Below are 16906 nucleotides of genomic sequence, written 5' to 3' on the forward strand. Positions count from 1 at the left end.
TTATCCATTCATAAAATTTGATTCTGAAAATGGGGCATTTATTGCCATAAAATATCAATTGCCTTTTGCTTTGACTTTTGGTTTTTGTTTTGTTTTTTACTAGCATGTAAATAGTAACTGAAAGATATCTTTGGTTTAAGCAGACCCGTTAGACTCACTGCTGTATCAGAGTGGCCAACTATTATAATAGTTGTGAAGAAATCTATCTGTCTGGGCAACATGTCTGTAGTAAAATTATCCGTTGGCTGTTTCTGCAGTCTTTAATCTTTCCTTGCTCACAGGCCAGCAGAAAAAAAAAGCTCCTCAGAGGTAATCAGTTTTGCCAGGCCCTCCTGGCTTGAACACAGAGACTGCCACCCAGACTCCACCACACAGAGTAGAGGCCACTGGGCACCTCAGTCCTAATGCAACGTGATTGAAGCCATCTCTGTCAGCTGTCAGTTCCCCTTGACAGGGGACTGGAACAGACTGGACAACATCCATCAGATGCTATCCCCAAGAAGATTGAGCGCAGGAAAGTTTCCCGAAGCTGGGAGCCTTGTGGCAAGTGGAGGGGTCCCTGTCTGTGTCAGCATTTCTCACGAGAGGCAGGCCAGGTGTGGGTAGAGCCACAGCCACCACAGGCTATTTAAATGCCTCAGGAGTGCAGGGATCACATATCCCTGTGCACAGAGCAAGGTCCAGCAGGTTGAGATCCCTGTGCACAGAGTAAAAACAGAAAGGAGGTGTGTCACGCAAGAGGTAAGTTCATGTGGTAATAATTGATCCCTCTTCCCTAATAATGGGTTAATTCAATTAGTGAATATGGCTCCCTCACAAGAAGTAGCCATGGTGACCATTCCTGTAAAAGTCAACACCAGAAAAAAATGTGGGAACCCAAACAGTGCTCCCACACAAGCATGCAGCTGTCTCTGGCAGGTCTCTGCCTGCAGGGAGTGCCTCAGCCTGTCACTTGCACTAAAGGATGGCAGAGACAACATCTGTGCCCGATGCAACCAGGTGAATGATCTACTCAGCCTGGTGGTAGAGCTTAATGAGGAAGTGGAGAAGTTAAGGAGTATCAGGGAGTGTGAAATAGAGATAGATTGATGTAGCCACTCCCTGAGGCAAAAGCAGCAAGTGGAGGCTCCACAAAAAACAGAGGATCCCCTCCCCTTTTGCCACCTGGCAGAAGGAGGGGACCAAAAAGACTGGGACAAATGGAAACAAGCCCCTACCTGGGGAGGCAGGTGAATCTCCTTCTGTCCTCTCTCAACTCCCCAGCTCCTCTTGCAGAATAGGTATGGGGCCTTGCAGGAAGAACTGACTGATGGAGAGGTTGCTACTTCACCCAGGTCAGAAGTGCCATGAAGACCAAGTCACCCTAGACCAAGCATCAAAACTGGCTCCAAGTAGGAAACCAGATGTATTATTGTTGTGGGTACTCCCTCCTGAAGGAGACAGAGGGTCTGATATGACTTTCAGACCCACTTCACAGAGAAGTCTACAGTCTCTCTGGGGCATGAATTAAAGATGTGTTACACAGACTTCCCACCCTGCTGAAGCCTTCAGATTATGATCCAGTTTTCATATTTCAGGTGGGTAGTGACGAAATTGCTACTAGAAGCCCAAAAAAAACCTAAGAGATTTTAGGACCTTGGGGCAGATGCTTAAGGGACCAGGAGTGCAGGTTGTTTTCTCCTCTATCCATTCACTGGCAGGGGTGAATGAGGGAATTAACAGGAAGTGCCATCAGATGAATTCATGGCTCTGGGACTGGTGTTACTGGCAGGGATTTGGCTTTTTCAATCATGGTTGGATATACAAGACATCTGACTTGCTGACGGTAAATAGAATGCACCTATCTCAGAGGGGAAAAAGGATTCTGGGGCAGGAGTTAGCAGGGCTCATTGATAGAGCTTTAAACTAGTTTTGAAAGGGGAAGGGGATATAACTGGACTGGTTATGAACAAGCCCAAGGGAAGCATGCCAGTGCTCATAGGATGGTGTCCTAGTGAAGACTCTACCTTCTCAGTGGATACAAGGGATAGACCTATAATAAGAAATGAAGAGGCAAGGGCTGTGGATGATTTAGAAGTGAGAGAAACATCTGAGAAAAATCTGGTAGGAAATGGCCCCCACACTCATAAAAAGGCATTGGTATCATTAACTCATCTGAAGTGCATCTATATCAATGCACAGAGTATGAGCAACAAACAGGAGGAGCTTGAAAAAATGATGCAACGGGAAACCTATGACACAGTGGCTATCAGAAAAGTGGTGGGTTTCCTCACGTGACTGGAGTGCCACATTTGATGGCTACAAGTTCTTCAAGAAGGATAGACAGGGAAGGAGAGTAAATAGGGTTGCCTTGGATGTTAGGGACTGTTATGAATGTTCAGAGCTTAAGTATAATGATGATGGGGTTGAGAGTGTTTGGATTAGTTTAAGGGGCAAAGCCAATAAAGATGATATTGCTGTGAGAGTCTGCTGTAGACCTCCCAGCCAGAGTCATGAGTTAGAAAAAACATTCTGTAAGCAATCGGGAGAAATCTTGTAGTCACGTGACATCATTCTTGTTGGGGACTTCAACTTCCCAGGTATCTGCTGTAAATACCACACAGCAGAGAGGGAACAAACCAATTTTGTTGGAATGTGTGGAGGATAACTTCCTCACACAGCCGGTAAGTGAACCGACCAGGGAGACCTCTTGTTTGTGAGCAGAGGAGGTCTTGTGGAGGATGTGGCAGTTGGAGGCCCTCTGGGGAACAGCAACCATGAAATTATTAAGTTCTCTATTCACAGAGAAGTTAGGAGGCAGGGCAGCAAAAATGATACTTTGCACTTTCAAGGGAGGTTACTTGATAGAATCCCTTGAGAGTCAGTTTTGAAGGGTTAAGGAGACCAGGAAGGCTGGCCACTTTTTAGGAAGGAAATCTTAAAAGCCCAGGCGATCCCTACATGTCATAAGATGAGCTGGAGGCAAAGAAGATGAGCCTGACTGAATAGGGAGATTTGGCTTAATATTGGGGGAAAAAAGAGAGTTTATGGCCTCTGGAAGAATGGTCAGACTACTCATAGTGAGTACAAGAACATTGTTAGGTTATGCAGGGAGTTAATTAGAAAGTTGAAAGCTCAACTAGAAGTCAAGCTAGCTTTAGAGGATAAGGATAATAAGAAAAAATTCTATAACAATAAAAGAAAGACCAGGGAGAGCCTCCATCCCCTATTAGGTGCAGAAGGAAATTCAGTAGTAAGGATAAGGCTGAGGTGCTTAATGCCTTCTTTGACTCAGTCTTTAGTAATACGAGCTTTTCCACTGGGGAAAGTCAGCCCCCCAAGCCAAGAGACAGGGGTAAGGAGCAAAATATCCCCCCTACAATTCAGGAGGAGATGGTCAGTGACCTGCTGCTTCACAGAAATCTATGAGGCCAAATGGGGTACATCCTAGTGTGCTGAGGGAACTGACAGGGGTGCTCACCAAGCCACTGTTCATTTATCAACAGTCCTGTCTGACTGGAGAGGTCTCATCTGATTGAAAGTCAGTCAATCAGATTCTTCTGTGACAGGGTGATTCACTTGTTGAATGAAGGAGAAACTGTGAATGTTGTCTACCTTGACTTTAGTGAGGCATTTGACACTGTTTCCCACAGCATTCTCTTAGACAAATTGACTGTTCTTGGCATGGATGGGCATGTACCTGGGTGAAAAACTGGTTAGATGGTTGAGTTCAAAGAGTCGTGGTCAATGGAGGTAAATCCAGTTGGTGGCCACTCATGAGTGGTGTCCCCCAGGGCTCAGTACTGGGGTGACTCCTGTTTAACATCTTTAGTAATGATCTGGATGAGAGGATCGAGTGCATCCTTAGTAAGTTTGCAGATGACACCTGTTGCCACTACTGGCAACATCACCTGGTCACCCCTGCTGAGGGGACACTACATATACAGTGTGGATGATGCTTTATTCCCACTAGTTGTTTACACCATGTGCTTTTATCTGCTAACACAAGCACTTCCTTTCACTCCACCCTGTGCCCACCTCTTCTGTACCCTCCACCTCTCACGTTACAATCCGAGATCTTCTGGACGCCTACAACAGACATCAAGCTGGGAGAAGTGTCAATCTGCTTGAGAGTAGGGAAGCTCTACAGAGAGATCTAGATAGGCTGGGTGGCTGGGCCAAGGCCAATGCCATGAGTTTCAATAAGGCCAAGTGCCGGCTCCTGCACTTGGGCCACAACAGCCCCCAGCAGCGCTACAGATTTGGGGAGGAGTGCCTGGAAAGCTGCCAGGCAGAGAGGGACCTGGGAGTGTTGGTTGACAGCGGCTGAACATGAGCTAGCAGTGTGGCCAAGAAGGCCAATAGCATCCTGGCCTGGATCAGGAACAGTGTTAGCAGCAGCAGCAGCAGAGAGGTGATCATTCCCCCTGTATTTGGCTTTGGTGAGGCTGCAACTCCAATACTGTGTCTAGTTTTGGACCCCTCTCTACAGGAAGGACAGTGAGGTGCTGGAGAGGATACAGAAGTGGGCTGCCAAGCTAGTAAAGGATTTGGAACAAGTTTCCTATGAGGAACAGCTGAGGGATCTGGAGCTGTTTATCCTGGAGAAAAGAAGGCTCGGGGGAGATCTTATCACTCTCTACAAGTACCTGAAAGGAAATTGTAGTGAGGTGGGGATTGGTTGGTTCTCCCTAGTAACAAGCAATAGAACAAGAGGAAATGGCCTCAACTTGCACCAGGAGAGGTTCAGACTGGATATGAGGAGGAATTTCTTTCCTGAAAGAGTTGTCAGGCAAGGGAACAGGCTGCCCAGGGAGAGGGTGGAGTCACTGTCCTTGGAGGTGTTTACGAGATGGCTGGATGTTGCACTTAGGGAAATGATTTAGTGATTGATAGGGCTGGGACAAAGGCTAGACTTGATGATCTTAAAGGCTCTTCCACCCAAAATGATACTATGATCCTATGATACTGACCTTAAATTAGTCTAGTGAAAGTTTTCAGAGAGCAAGGTGAGCAAATAGGCTCTAGTGCTTTCCCAAGAGTTATCAGCAACCAGTAAGAGCTGGGCTCACCTGGGGATGCCCACCTGGGGGTGGCACTAGCCCTCTGCAGGACACTCTCTTCCACAGTAAAGACATAGCATCTCCATTCCCAGAAGAGGAATGGCCAAGAAAAGCACAGACAGCCTGCCAGGCAAATAATTGAATCTCACTTTCTGCCTCTCTGTGGAAGACAATACTCATTTTTCCATCAGACTTTATTACAAATTTGAACTATTTCAACTGACTTGACTTCCATTATCTAACTATCTCTTTTAATAATTTTCCATTCCTCTGTCTGTTGTCTTAATTAAAGCAAATAGAATTTGTACTTTTACAATTAATTTTGCTTTATCCTCCAAAAATGCAACTTAATTTACATTAATATTTCTACACTCACCTTCATATTTTTAAAAATCAACCCTAAAGGTGGAAAGTGAGTGTCAAGTGCCTATAGTTTCTGCGTGATTATCTGCAATATCTATATTTTCTCTTAAGCTGTTTGGAGAAGGCTTCAAAATTTCTACATATTGTAACCCTAAGTATTGATCTTTTATTCCCTGGATTTGTTGCCTATAAATGTTTCTCTGTGTATTCAGTCTGTAGTCATTAAAATACAAAACAAAAATTCTTCTATTGTTATATTTACTGCTCTGCTGATAAATGTCCAATTATCGTTGATTTTGTTCTACCAAGGTAAATGATGAGATTAACCAGTGTTAATTACTGAGTCCAGCAAAACCTTCACAGAAATCCTTTGACTCTGGAATTGTTGAATTCTTCCAACCTCCTGCTGAGGTTTCTCCTGGTGTTCTGAGTTTTATGGGTCAAAACTCTTCAAAGCCCATGAAACTCAAACTCTTCGAGGAAAAATGCATGGTTTGTTTTTTTTTTCTTTAGACGTGTTGTGAGGCTCTTCTCATAATATTTACAAAATTAAATAAAGCACAAGTGGGATCATTTTTACTTATCTGTCTTTGTTGAGGCTCCGCAATCCCGAAAAAAATATCTACACAGGAATGCAGATAAGTCAGTCACTTCTTTATTATGCAGCACTGGGAAAACACTGGGGATAACTCCTCCATGCTTCGGTGTTAGTTACCATTTTCAGGGTTTTTATACAGCTCAAACAAAAGAATCACATTTGCCAACACAAGCATTTTTAAAATGTCCATCTATCAATTTAGCCCTTCACCTTGATTGGTTCCCAACCAACACAGACTTTCCAAAATCACAGTGATTGGTCAAAAAAAGATATCAGTCCCTTTGTTTTAGTAACAACTAAGGTAACAGCCAAGGTAACCTAACAAATACATTCACCAGGGTCCTGCAGCCAAGGTAACAGGTCTCCATCAGGTGTGGTATGTAACTCATGCAGTTTGATCCTTATGTGATTCAAGTGAATACTTAATCAATAGGTGTTTGAGTTATTTGCAATTGCTTAGCTAATTGATTGAACTATTACTAGGTGATAAACAAGTGCTTGACTACTTATTGTGATGATAAGTTGTTAACTAAAATAATTGTGTATCTGCAACATCCTTATTGAAGGAAAAAAGTCGTTAAAAATTAGTTTCAAAAGCCCTCTTTCCTTTTTTTCTTTATTAAAAAAGGGTATGTTTTAAATGTAAATACATATTTATAAAAGAACTTGCAATGCACTTGGGCAGGATTTGGAGGAGGAATTATTTTCAGTTTTACTTTTCATGCAATTTTTTTAATGTTAAATTTCTTTCTTAGTGCTTCTGCAATATTTTGATTTGACGAGTGTACTCTAAGGCAGTTAATGCGTTAAATTCTTAAATTGAGATCCATATTTTAGATGTTAAATGTATGTTTCTTTTACTGTGGCCAAAAAATGAAAAGAAAAAAAAATGTGTTCTATAAGGAATATAGGTCTTATAGGGGAGCAATGTTCTGTCAGCTGCTCTGTTAGTGAGTTGTCTCTGCTGGGGAGTTCTAAGCCTGAAAATACAGATAAGAGTGGTGGAAAATGAGGTTTTTCTCTCCAATAAATTTAATTCACGTCAAATTTGAGTAAAATATATATCTTCTGTAGTATTTTGTAATACAAAGAATAAGAAACTTAACTCAGAAAAAAAAGTAATGTCAGATTTAATTTTTTTATTATTATTATTACTTATATACTTTTGACTGTTTACTTATACTGAACTGGGGACTGCAAAAGTGGTAGTGTAGTTTAGTTACCTTTTTGTTCAGACCATCTGGAATTAGAAAGTGTGTACAGCCTTACAATATAGCCTATTTGTGTTAAAGGACTTGAAAAAAATATTGTTTTCATAGCAATTTTTTTCTCTCAACAGAGATACAGGTAAGCATACATGCACAAAGCTTGTCTTAATATAGAATGACTCAAAAACTGGAATAATTGGTATTAATATAATATAAAGTTAATTTTCAGAGAATTTTCCTTTCAGTTCACAGGCCAAAACTATGCTGGAGCTGGTATATCATTTAGATCTTCTTCTAAAAGTCTATTTCTAAGCTTTCTTGTGGGATTTCTATTTAACATTTTCTAGTCCAGATTCTTTTCACCAGTGTTGATTTTTTTTAAATGTTTTCCCATTGTCTTCTAACTAGTACTTCAATCCATCCAACTCTCACCCCTGGAGCATTCCATTTGGGAGGACCTTTCCTTCACGTTGCCTAGATTTTATTTCCTACTTTCAGTTTTGTATGCAGCCTACTACTGAGAAAAGTGTGTAGTCTACTACTGAGAAAATCCTGTGCACCCTTGGCTTCCTTGCATTCTGAACTTTTGAACAAAAGGACTTTAACAATTAAATTGTCACAATTTCTACTGTGTTGTTGTAAACTACAAATTCTGAGATTTGCAATTGTGGTAAAATTTTAATAGATTTTAAATAGGAGTCTAAAGATCCATTCAAGTCATGGGCAAATACCTCCCAAATTCCTAGTCCCAATTTCCAAGCTGTAATAGCTCAACAAGACATTTTAAGTCAGGAAAACAAAGTATATTTTCCTATCAATGGGAATAACAGCAATGCTTTCCACAAAATGTGGGAAATGGTTGGAAATCTTAGTTCAAATGCCTTTGGATTTGTAAAATCAGAGTGTTAACTCAAAACAGGATATATAAATGGGAACAGTAACAACTGGTAGCTTTGTCATACATGAATGGTCGAGTGATCTGCTTTTATGTATAGCACAACTAACTTGTGTACATAGGGATATTATTAAAAAAATTTCTTACTCCTTCTCATCCATCTCTTACTCTTCCCACGGAAGAGACTTCGTGTAGTACTTGGACTGTTATCTACTGTTTGTTACAGCATTTCCAAACCTCCCAATGTACTACAGCCCAAAGGAAATTAGTATCTCAAAAACATGATTAAATATGCTTTATTGAAAGCACATATAAATGTGTTCTTCAGGTTATCTAAGTTTGTTGATTTGTAACCCAGTACAGAATTTATTCAATATGGAAAATGTACAATTTTCTACTGTAAGGTCGTGTTGGACTTTTCAGTAATTTTAAAAATTCATAATTAAAGTTGCTATCCAAAGCACAAATAACCAGCTTCATTTAAGTATTGATGGAGGTACTGATAATGGAACAGATGTAATAAAATTTTCTAATTTATTTCTAGGTGTAGCTCATAGAAAAAAATATTCAAGAAAATTTACAATACTGGGATGATTATATGTGCTGTTTCATTGACAATCTCTATGAATGACAGAGATAATGTAATATATTATCAAAATTATTTTTTAGAAACATTTATAACAGAGGCAATGCCAAATTGGAAAGTAATATATTTCACAAGTTCTTCTTTGAGAAAGGCCAGAAAAAAAAAACCTGATTGGTTTAGCAAGACACAAACTTTTCTCTTGGAATAAATTCTTAATTTTTAAAGATAAATGATGAAAGTGCTATAAAAAGTGCTGAGAATAAGAGACATTAACTGTTTTCCTGAAGCAGTCTGCAACTACGGTTTTCAAGCTTGGAGCTTATTCCAGCTACAGCTGCCAAGTTAGAAGTTATCTTGTCTGTCAGGCTTTCAGGTTTTTTTCCAGAAAGAAGATTTTATCAGTAATATTTGTCAGTGAGCCAGAGAAAGCTCATCTGTTTGATGAGAACGAAAGCAATTACCTGCACTCAGGGTCAACTAAACTTTGGAATTTGTCTGCAGCCAAAGGTCTACACCTAATTTACTGAGAGCTTTTTGTCAAGCTTTCAATTATGAAACTGTAATAACTTCCTGTGTTTAGATACCTAATGGTAAATTAGTAGATGTTCAGAACTGTCCAGCTTTTCAATGATAGTAAATTTTAACTTCTTTGCTCATAAGGTTCCTGCTTATAGTGAAGAATTGGTACCATAGTTGTTTCTAAATGTATTTCCATGCATGACAGGAATCAGTCTAAATAAGAGTTAGCACCATGACTAAGGTTTATGTTAACCTCTCAGTTTTGTAACCTTGGTCTGTTCTGTAAATGTCTGTTTTGGTTGCAGTGGCTGACGTTAAAGATTGAGAAAGTGTTCTAAGAGTAGTAATATAGAAAGATATATTGTCTTATTTTCCAGTTTCATTCTTCGTGTCTACATGAAAAAACATTAATCAAGGAGAAAAGCTGGATGCCAGACTGATTTTTTCATTTTAGACTGAAATAAACCAAACCCGAAAATACATGTGATTTTCTGCTGATTGTTTATTAAACTATTATGCTTGAATTTACACTTCAAATAAGATCATAGCATCATCTGTCCTTAAAACTGGTAACAGACTTTTCCATGGTGCAAGAGTTGGAAATAACATGCTTCGAGTGTGACTTAGACCCTTTGTGGAGGCTTGAAATTTTTCATCTGACTCTTATTTTTCAAAGAGATTACTTACACAGAATTTGGTGCTGCATGGTGCTAACTGCATTTCTTCTCTCCAGAAAAGCAGTTACAGAAATGTGTAAATTAAAAGGCAATTATTTCCATTAAAATCTGTGCCCTTAAGGATCAGTGAATGAAGTGTGCTTAAACTTAGGCCAAAACTTAATATTAGAATAGCATTGGAATAGTTACAGCTCAGCAGGGTCAAAGGTGCAATTAGCCTTTAGACTTAATTTATGATGTTATCTTGGATTTATCTTGAAACCTATCAGTGATAAGGACAACAGATATAAAGTAAACAACAGCGAAAATCATCCAGTCAGAGACTGCATGGCATTAGCATTATGGCACAAAAAATTAGGGAAGATTGCAAGATTATAAGAAACTTATTTAAACTAGATCAGTGTGCTGTTGCTTTGAATGTACTCAGGAATGCACATTAGTCATCATTATAAAGTCAGCTTTTCCTAACAATTACAGAGTGATACATGGATACTGCAGTTGTTTCATGGATGCACAAAAGCCTTTCCTCTGAAAACCATGCATTCTATTGCTGAGTTGGAAAACAGAAATAAATCCTGCAGACCTCTGAGCTAGTGATGAGGTAGCGGCTGGACTGCTGTGGATATTTATGGCTTTCCAACAAACTGTGTTAAAAACATACTATATGAATGAGCAGAGTTGGTATGCCACAGTAAAAATTAAATTAGACAATGATATTATTGTGGGTTAGTATTGTGCTTTTAAGGGTACAGAAATGGTGTCTAACTCATAGTTGTTTCCTCCTATTAGATAACGTAATGAAATATTCAGTTCCTGTACAGTGTGTTCTGTGGAGCTAGGGAGAAGGGGAAGGAATGCTTCGAGAATATCTCCTGTGTGTTTTGTGAGGCACTCTGACAGCCTAGAACATGCTTAGAAAGAAGTATTATCACCTGTGGTGTCGTGGTTTGGCCCAGCTAGCACAGAAGCACCACGACAGTCTCTCACTTGGTGCCCCCCATTCACCCCCACTCTCATTAGGATGGCAGAGACCCCAGCAAAATGGGAGTAAAATGATAAGCAAGGTTGTTGTGGATTAAGACAAGGGCAGGGAGGGCTCGCTGCCAATTACAGTTCCAGACAAAACAGACTCCAGTACTTGACTTAGAGAGGAAAATAGGAAAGTTTATTCTACAAGAAACAGAACGGAATAAAAGCAAAAAAGGAGTAGGATGATGAGAATACTGCAACCAGCACTTTAAGATCTCCCTCTCCCATCCCTCCTTTCTTCCCAGGCCCAGCTCACTGCTCTTGATATCTCTACCTCCTCCCCGCTCAATGGCTCAGGGGGACAGGGAATGGGGAATGTTGTCAGTCTCTCACAGATGGGCTCTGCCGCTTCTCTCTGCTCAGATGACGATGACTCCTCACATTCTTCCCCTGCTCCAATACAGAGACTGTCACACAGGATGCAGTCCTTAATGACATCTCTGGTGTGGATGCTTCACCACAGTTGCAGCTTCTGGAGATACACGGTCCCATCCTCAGGACATAGCCTCTTCTTGGCATAATTTTAATGAGCTGTTTTGTCGTGGGTTCTTCCCCACAGTTAAAGCTTCTGTGTTAGGTTAGTGGTTGGACTCAATGATCTTAAAGATCTTTTTCAATCTAAACAATTATATGTCTAATGTCTTCTTGACAGCACTTAAACCACTGGAAAATGTGGTCTGTTATTTGTACTTTGTTTGATCTCTGATAGGTGTGGAGAAGAGTTCTATAGATTCTTTGCCTTCTCAGATATTGCTGTATTAATATGGTCTTTATCTGTGGCTATTGAGAAACCTTCAGTAACTGCATTTTAATTTCTTCACAAATTTCTGAACTCTTGCTTTAAATTTTCACAGTCATTTAATTTTATATGTTAGTAATTTCATTTTTGTTCTACTTGGTCTAATAGGAATTGTCATTTCCAATTTCCCTTCTATATCTCATGCTAACACCATTATCTACTTCAGATCAGCAACATTCTAATTTTTGCTGGCTTTTGATGGTGGGAGGATTTTATTGGGGTTTTTTTGGAGGGGGGAATCTTTTCTGCTAGCATAGAAATAAAAATACAAAGAGTTTACACAAATTCTAATGCCCAGCTAAATTTCTGAGAATGTACACCAGCTTTCAAGGCATAGTAGGAACAAAACAAGAGGAAGATTTCTACTGCCATTTCTATAGCCTCTTCCCAAGAAAGTTGGAAATATTGTCTCTTGGCGTGTTTACTAAGCTGTATGTTCAATTGTGTACACATACATTTGGGACTTTATAAAACATCTACCAAGTTAGCTGCATTCAGTAAAATGTACTTAGATAAGTTTTCTCCTCTTCTCTTCTCTTCTCTTCTCTTCTCTTCTCTTCTCTTCTCTTCTCTTCTCTTCTCTTCTCTTCTCTTCTCTTCTCTTCTCTTCTCTTCTCTTCTCTTCTCTTCTGTCTTTCATTCTGAGATCCTCACTGTCTTTATTATTATTTCTATTGACTGATAGATGCCTTCTGACTTGATTTTCAAATGTATTAATCTCTGCAATCCTTGCTTTAAAAAGGCGTAGCAGACAAATGGAGAGTGGTTTATTATTCTATATGTCTATATATTATATGTATATATATATAATGTCTATAAATTACATGACACAAGAAGTTACGATTCACCAATATCACTTTCAAAATTCATGACAATGTAAGGAATTTAACCCTTCTTTCCCAGTACTTGGGATACCAGTTCCCACTGGTCAGAAAAGCAATCAGGAATACTCTGTATTAGTGTATTTTCTGGTAAATGTTTATCTCCACACAAGCAGAAAAGGATTTTTCTTCATTGTGTCTGTTTTAACTGAATCTTTGAAATATCAAGGTAGACAGTATAAGAAAAACTGAGAGAAAATCCATGTCAAGCTGGAATAGGAAGCGTTTCAGGCGAAAAGAGGTTGAGAAGTTGAGCTGAGCAATTAAGTAGTGTCTTATGCATGCTGTATGAACCTGAGATTACGGACACAGGAGTAATGTGCAATGTGTTACTGTGAATCACTGATTCTTTGGGAAATTACTATGTGCCTGTTATACTATATTATATGTTCAAGAAAATGTGAAATGGTTATCTCTTTTTCTTTATAGTGTAAAGATTTGAAGATAAATTCTCCCCTAATAAGGACAAGTAGGAGTAGATCTGTCTTTAGAAATGTTTTGTATTACTACTAATGCAAGACATAGGATGGGATGCTGAACTCCAAAAAAGTAAGAATGAACCATAACTCTTAAGGTTCTCTTTTGCTGAAGAATTCTTTCTTTACTAACAAAACCACTAAGCTAAACTGTTTATATTAGTTGCAGAAAAATAAACTCAACATTAGTTAAAGTAGTTAAACATTAGTGGGATATGAATAAGGGACACGGCATTTACTGTCTTTTAAAAATATTTATGTTATGCCTAACAGGTATTTGAGATATTTTTCCTAGCTAAAAGAAAAAACTGTTTAGATGAACAAATTGTCAATTATAACAAGAAATCTACAGCTGCAAAGTCAAATTTATAGCTAAAGATATAGCCAAAGGATTCATCTTAAACTGTCACTTCACATAGCAAGCAATTAAAAAGCTAAAGGGGAGGTATAGTATAACCATTTTTGATTGAATGCAGCTGCAGTGTACGTACAACTGTCAAAAACTCACAGTGAAAAAGATATGCAAAATTATTAAATATAAATAAGAACAGTCACAAAGAGGCTATTTTTTTTATTGTTGTCTGTTTACTTTTTCTAATATTTCCTTAGAGCTCTACATGCCCATGAAGATGCTTAAATGGTGTCACTTCAAGTGAATATTTTGACCCTTAAAGGCCATAGTTAAACACTTTGTACAATCACTAGATTATTTTACCAAACCAGGTTTTTTGCCAAACTATAATCCAGCGCTGCAATTTAGTGAAGTCCATGGAAAAGTGGTAAAGGAATTCTGGGTGCTGCAAGGTCCTAACTGGATAATAAAACTCAAGGGATCAAGACTGTAGTAGGGCCACCAAGATGATCAAGGGACTGGAACATCTTTTATAAGAGGAAAGGCTGCAGGAACTGGAGCTGTTTAGTTTGGAGGAGATTGAGGGGAGATCTTACTAACATTTACAAATATCTAAATGGTGGGTGTCAGGAGGTTGGGACATCCCTTTTTTCTATTGTATCTGGCAACAGGACAAGGGATAATGGGATGAAGCTGGAACACAAAAAGTTCCACTTAAACATAAGAAAAAACTATTTCACTGTGAGAGTGAGGGAGCCCTGGCACAGGCTGCCCAGAGAGAGTGTGGAGTCTCCTTCCTTGGAGGTCTTCAAGACCCACCTGGACATGTTCCTGTGCAACCTGATCTAGGTGAACCTGATTCTGCAGGGGGATTGGACTAGATGATTTCTAAAGATCCCTTCCAACCCCTACCATCCTATGATTCTGTGACTTCAGTCCTTACATATTCTGCCAGAAACATTCCTCACTAAATTCTTCTGGTATACCTGCATTACACCAGAGATATAGCAAAGCTTTGCTCCAGTTTCTCTCCCAAACCTTTACAATTCACCAATGTTCGTAATTAAAATTACTTTAAAATGAAAGCATTTGTTCTAGGTCACAGTGATTACCATGGAGACTTAGGGAATATGTCTATGTATAATACCTGAACTCAGTTTGAGAATATGAACTCTGTAATTGTATTTCTGTCAGCTTGGAAACTCAATTTTTGCTCCAATTTCTTCCTGGATTTTTGGAAAAAAAGATAATGAAGGATGGTCAAGGTTTGATTGTCCTTATTTACATGAAAGTATTTTTGCATAATTTTGAGTGTTGCCACGGGTGGTCTTTGATTATCTGAGAAATGTATTAGACATTATCTGATGAACAGGTATGGAAGTTGAAAATCACATTTTTGGATCTGTTGTTTTGTAGAGTGGTAGCAGGGTAGAGAGGTTATAAGGGGCAAAACTGATGCCCAAGAAGTAAGGAAAGACCCTACACTTGTTATAAAACTGTGATCCAAGGAGAAAAGAAAAATTAATTGTTTAAGAAATAGAATGTTTCACCTTGGTTTGGATTGTTTGGAGGTTTTTAAAATATTTGATGGGTTATCTAAAGTCAGAACAAAGTATATTGGAATTTTTTACATGGTGAACATAATACATGCTATAACTGTTGCTTGATCCAGAAGAGGTAAATTGTAAACCAAAGCCCCAGTCCAACTGGTGCTCTGGAAAAGGGTACATTTTTAATAACTGAAGCATTTGGAAGAGTTTGCATAGGACCTAGGAAGCTAAGCTGTAAAAGATCTGACCTCTCACAGTAGAGTGGCTGGCTGGGTAACGTTATATCCTGTGACAAATCTGGAGACCAAAAGCTATTTACATTTTAGCTTACTTCAACTTTGAAAGCTCAAAAAATGTTGTTTTGGTAAGAAAGCTCAAAACAACAGCCTAAGGAGTGTGCATGAAAGGGAAATTCACAAAACCTATGATGACTGTCAGCAAATTTGACCATTACAAAAGATGAAGCACTGTAGGAAAAAATTGTGATGGGGAGATAAGAAAAGAAATATAACTGCATCCCTTATCTGTTAAACTGTGGTAACTTAAGAAGGAAATTGCAGATGCTCAAGTGGTTGAGTAAGCTAGGTGTGAGATGAGTGTAGTGTTTATAAGTATACTGTAAAGAACTGTTTTTTACTGGTTAGATGTCTTAATAATTGTAATAAAAACAAATAAAACAAAAACCAACAGATACCCTCTTCCTCACATACTGAATTATTCCTTTTCTTCAATGACCTTTGTGGGCTTCTTACTGAAGCATTTGGAAGAGTTTGCATAGGACCTAGGAAGCTAAGCTTTGTGAACAGATCACAAAATCACAGAATCTTAAAGGTTGGAAGGGACCTCGAAAGATCATCTAGTCCAATCTCCCTGCCACCTAGAGTTGATCACACAGGAACTCGTCCAGGTGGGTTTTGAATGTCCCCAGAGAAGGAGACTCAACAGCCCATCTGGGCAACCTGTTCCAGTGCCCTGTCACCTTCACAGTAAAGAAATTCTTCCTGGTATTTCTTTGGAACCTCTTATGTTCCACCTTAAATCTATTGCACCTGATTCTGTCACTGGACATCACTGAGAACAGCCTGTCTTCATCCTCTTGACAGTATCTTTCCTGCCTGACAAGAAGGGAACCTTAAGAACAGAGAAAGAGATGGTTGCTTCCATCTGCTGGTATCAGAAACATTCTGGAATGTTGTTATTTTTATAAACTTGGCTGTAAACTATCAAGATAATAACCACAGAGTGGCAGTCATATATTCTGCTTTCATCATTTTTATCCCCTATATTTGTTCCTCTTTATTTTTTGTGTCACCTTGGCAACAGCTATTAATAATGCTGCCACAGGTGTCTTTGTGCTAAAACTTCTTAGGTCTGTTAGTTTACTAAATCCATGCACCTGTAGCTTTTTCATTAGTACTTAAGTTATTCCTATTTTCTAGCCTGCTGGAAAAACAACATACAATTGAAGCAAATACATGAGCTGCCACACAAATTTCAATGCACATAACTATGCCTATCATAGTGTGTATTAGCTGTTTATAGTTGTGAGAATTTGTGGGTTGGATATAGCATGAAATTCATGAAATGTGCAAATGTCTTCCATTTGTTTAAGTTTTTTCTTAAATTTAAGATATATAATTTCTGTTGTTTAGTTCTCAAAATTGTAAAATTAAGATGACTAATTTTTGTAGCCTCTGGCTAAAAATAACTAAAGCTCTGTGCATTTTTGGCTTTGGTTATTGTTAAGTACTGTAATTTGCTCTACTAGCAGAAAAACAAAGACATAGGGGTGAATAGTTTTAATGCTTTTCAGTTCTGAATGCCTCATCTTCTTTGGGTGTCAGAATGACAGCACAGCCTTTTGGGGAATCAGCCAGTCCTCCCAGTTTGGTGTCATCAGCCAACTTGCTGAGGATCCACTCTGTCCCCTC

The 16906-nt window shown here is 39.0% G+C and overlaps 1 protein-coding gene across 2 annotated transcripts in view; it reads left to right on the forward strand.

The window, feature by feature from the left end:
• KCNIP4 (potassium voltage-gated channel interacting protein 4) overlaps positions 1 to 16906 on the forward strand; it is a 103932-nt gene that overhangs the window by 14379 nt on the left and 72647 nt on the right. Inside the window, exon 1 of one of the 2 annotated variants that reach the window (XM_061992470.1) lies at positions 6331 to 6379. The exons of the other annotated variant lie outside the window; for it this stretch is intronic. The gene's annotated coding sequence lies outside the window, so the exon portion shown is untranslated. Of the gene's footprint in view, positions 1 to 6330; positions 6380 to 16906 lie in introns of those variants that run through there. 2 annotated transcript variants of the gene reach the window in all.

Source organism: Colius striatus, chromosome 3 (assembly GCF_028858725.1).
Source record: "Colius striatus isolate bColStr4 chromosome 3, bColStr4.1.hap1, whole genome shotgun sequence".
NCBI lineage: Eukaryota > Metazoa > Chordata > Aves > Coliiformes > Coliidae > Colius > Colius striatus.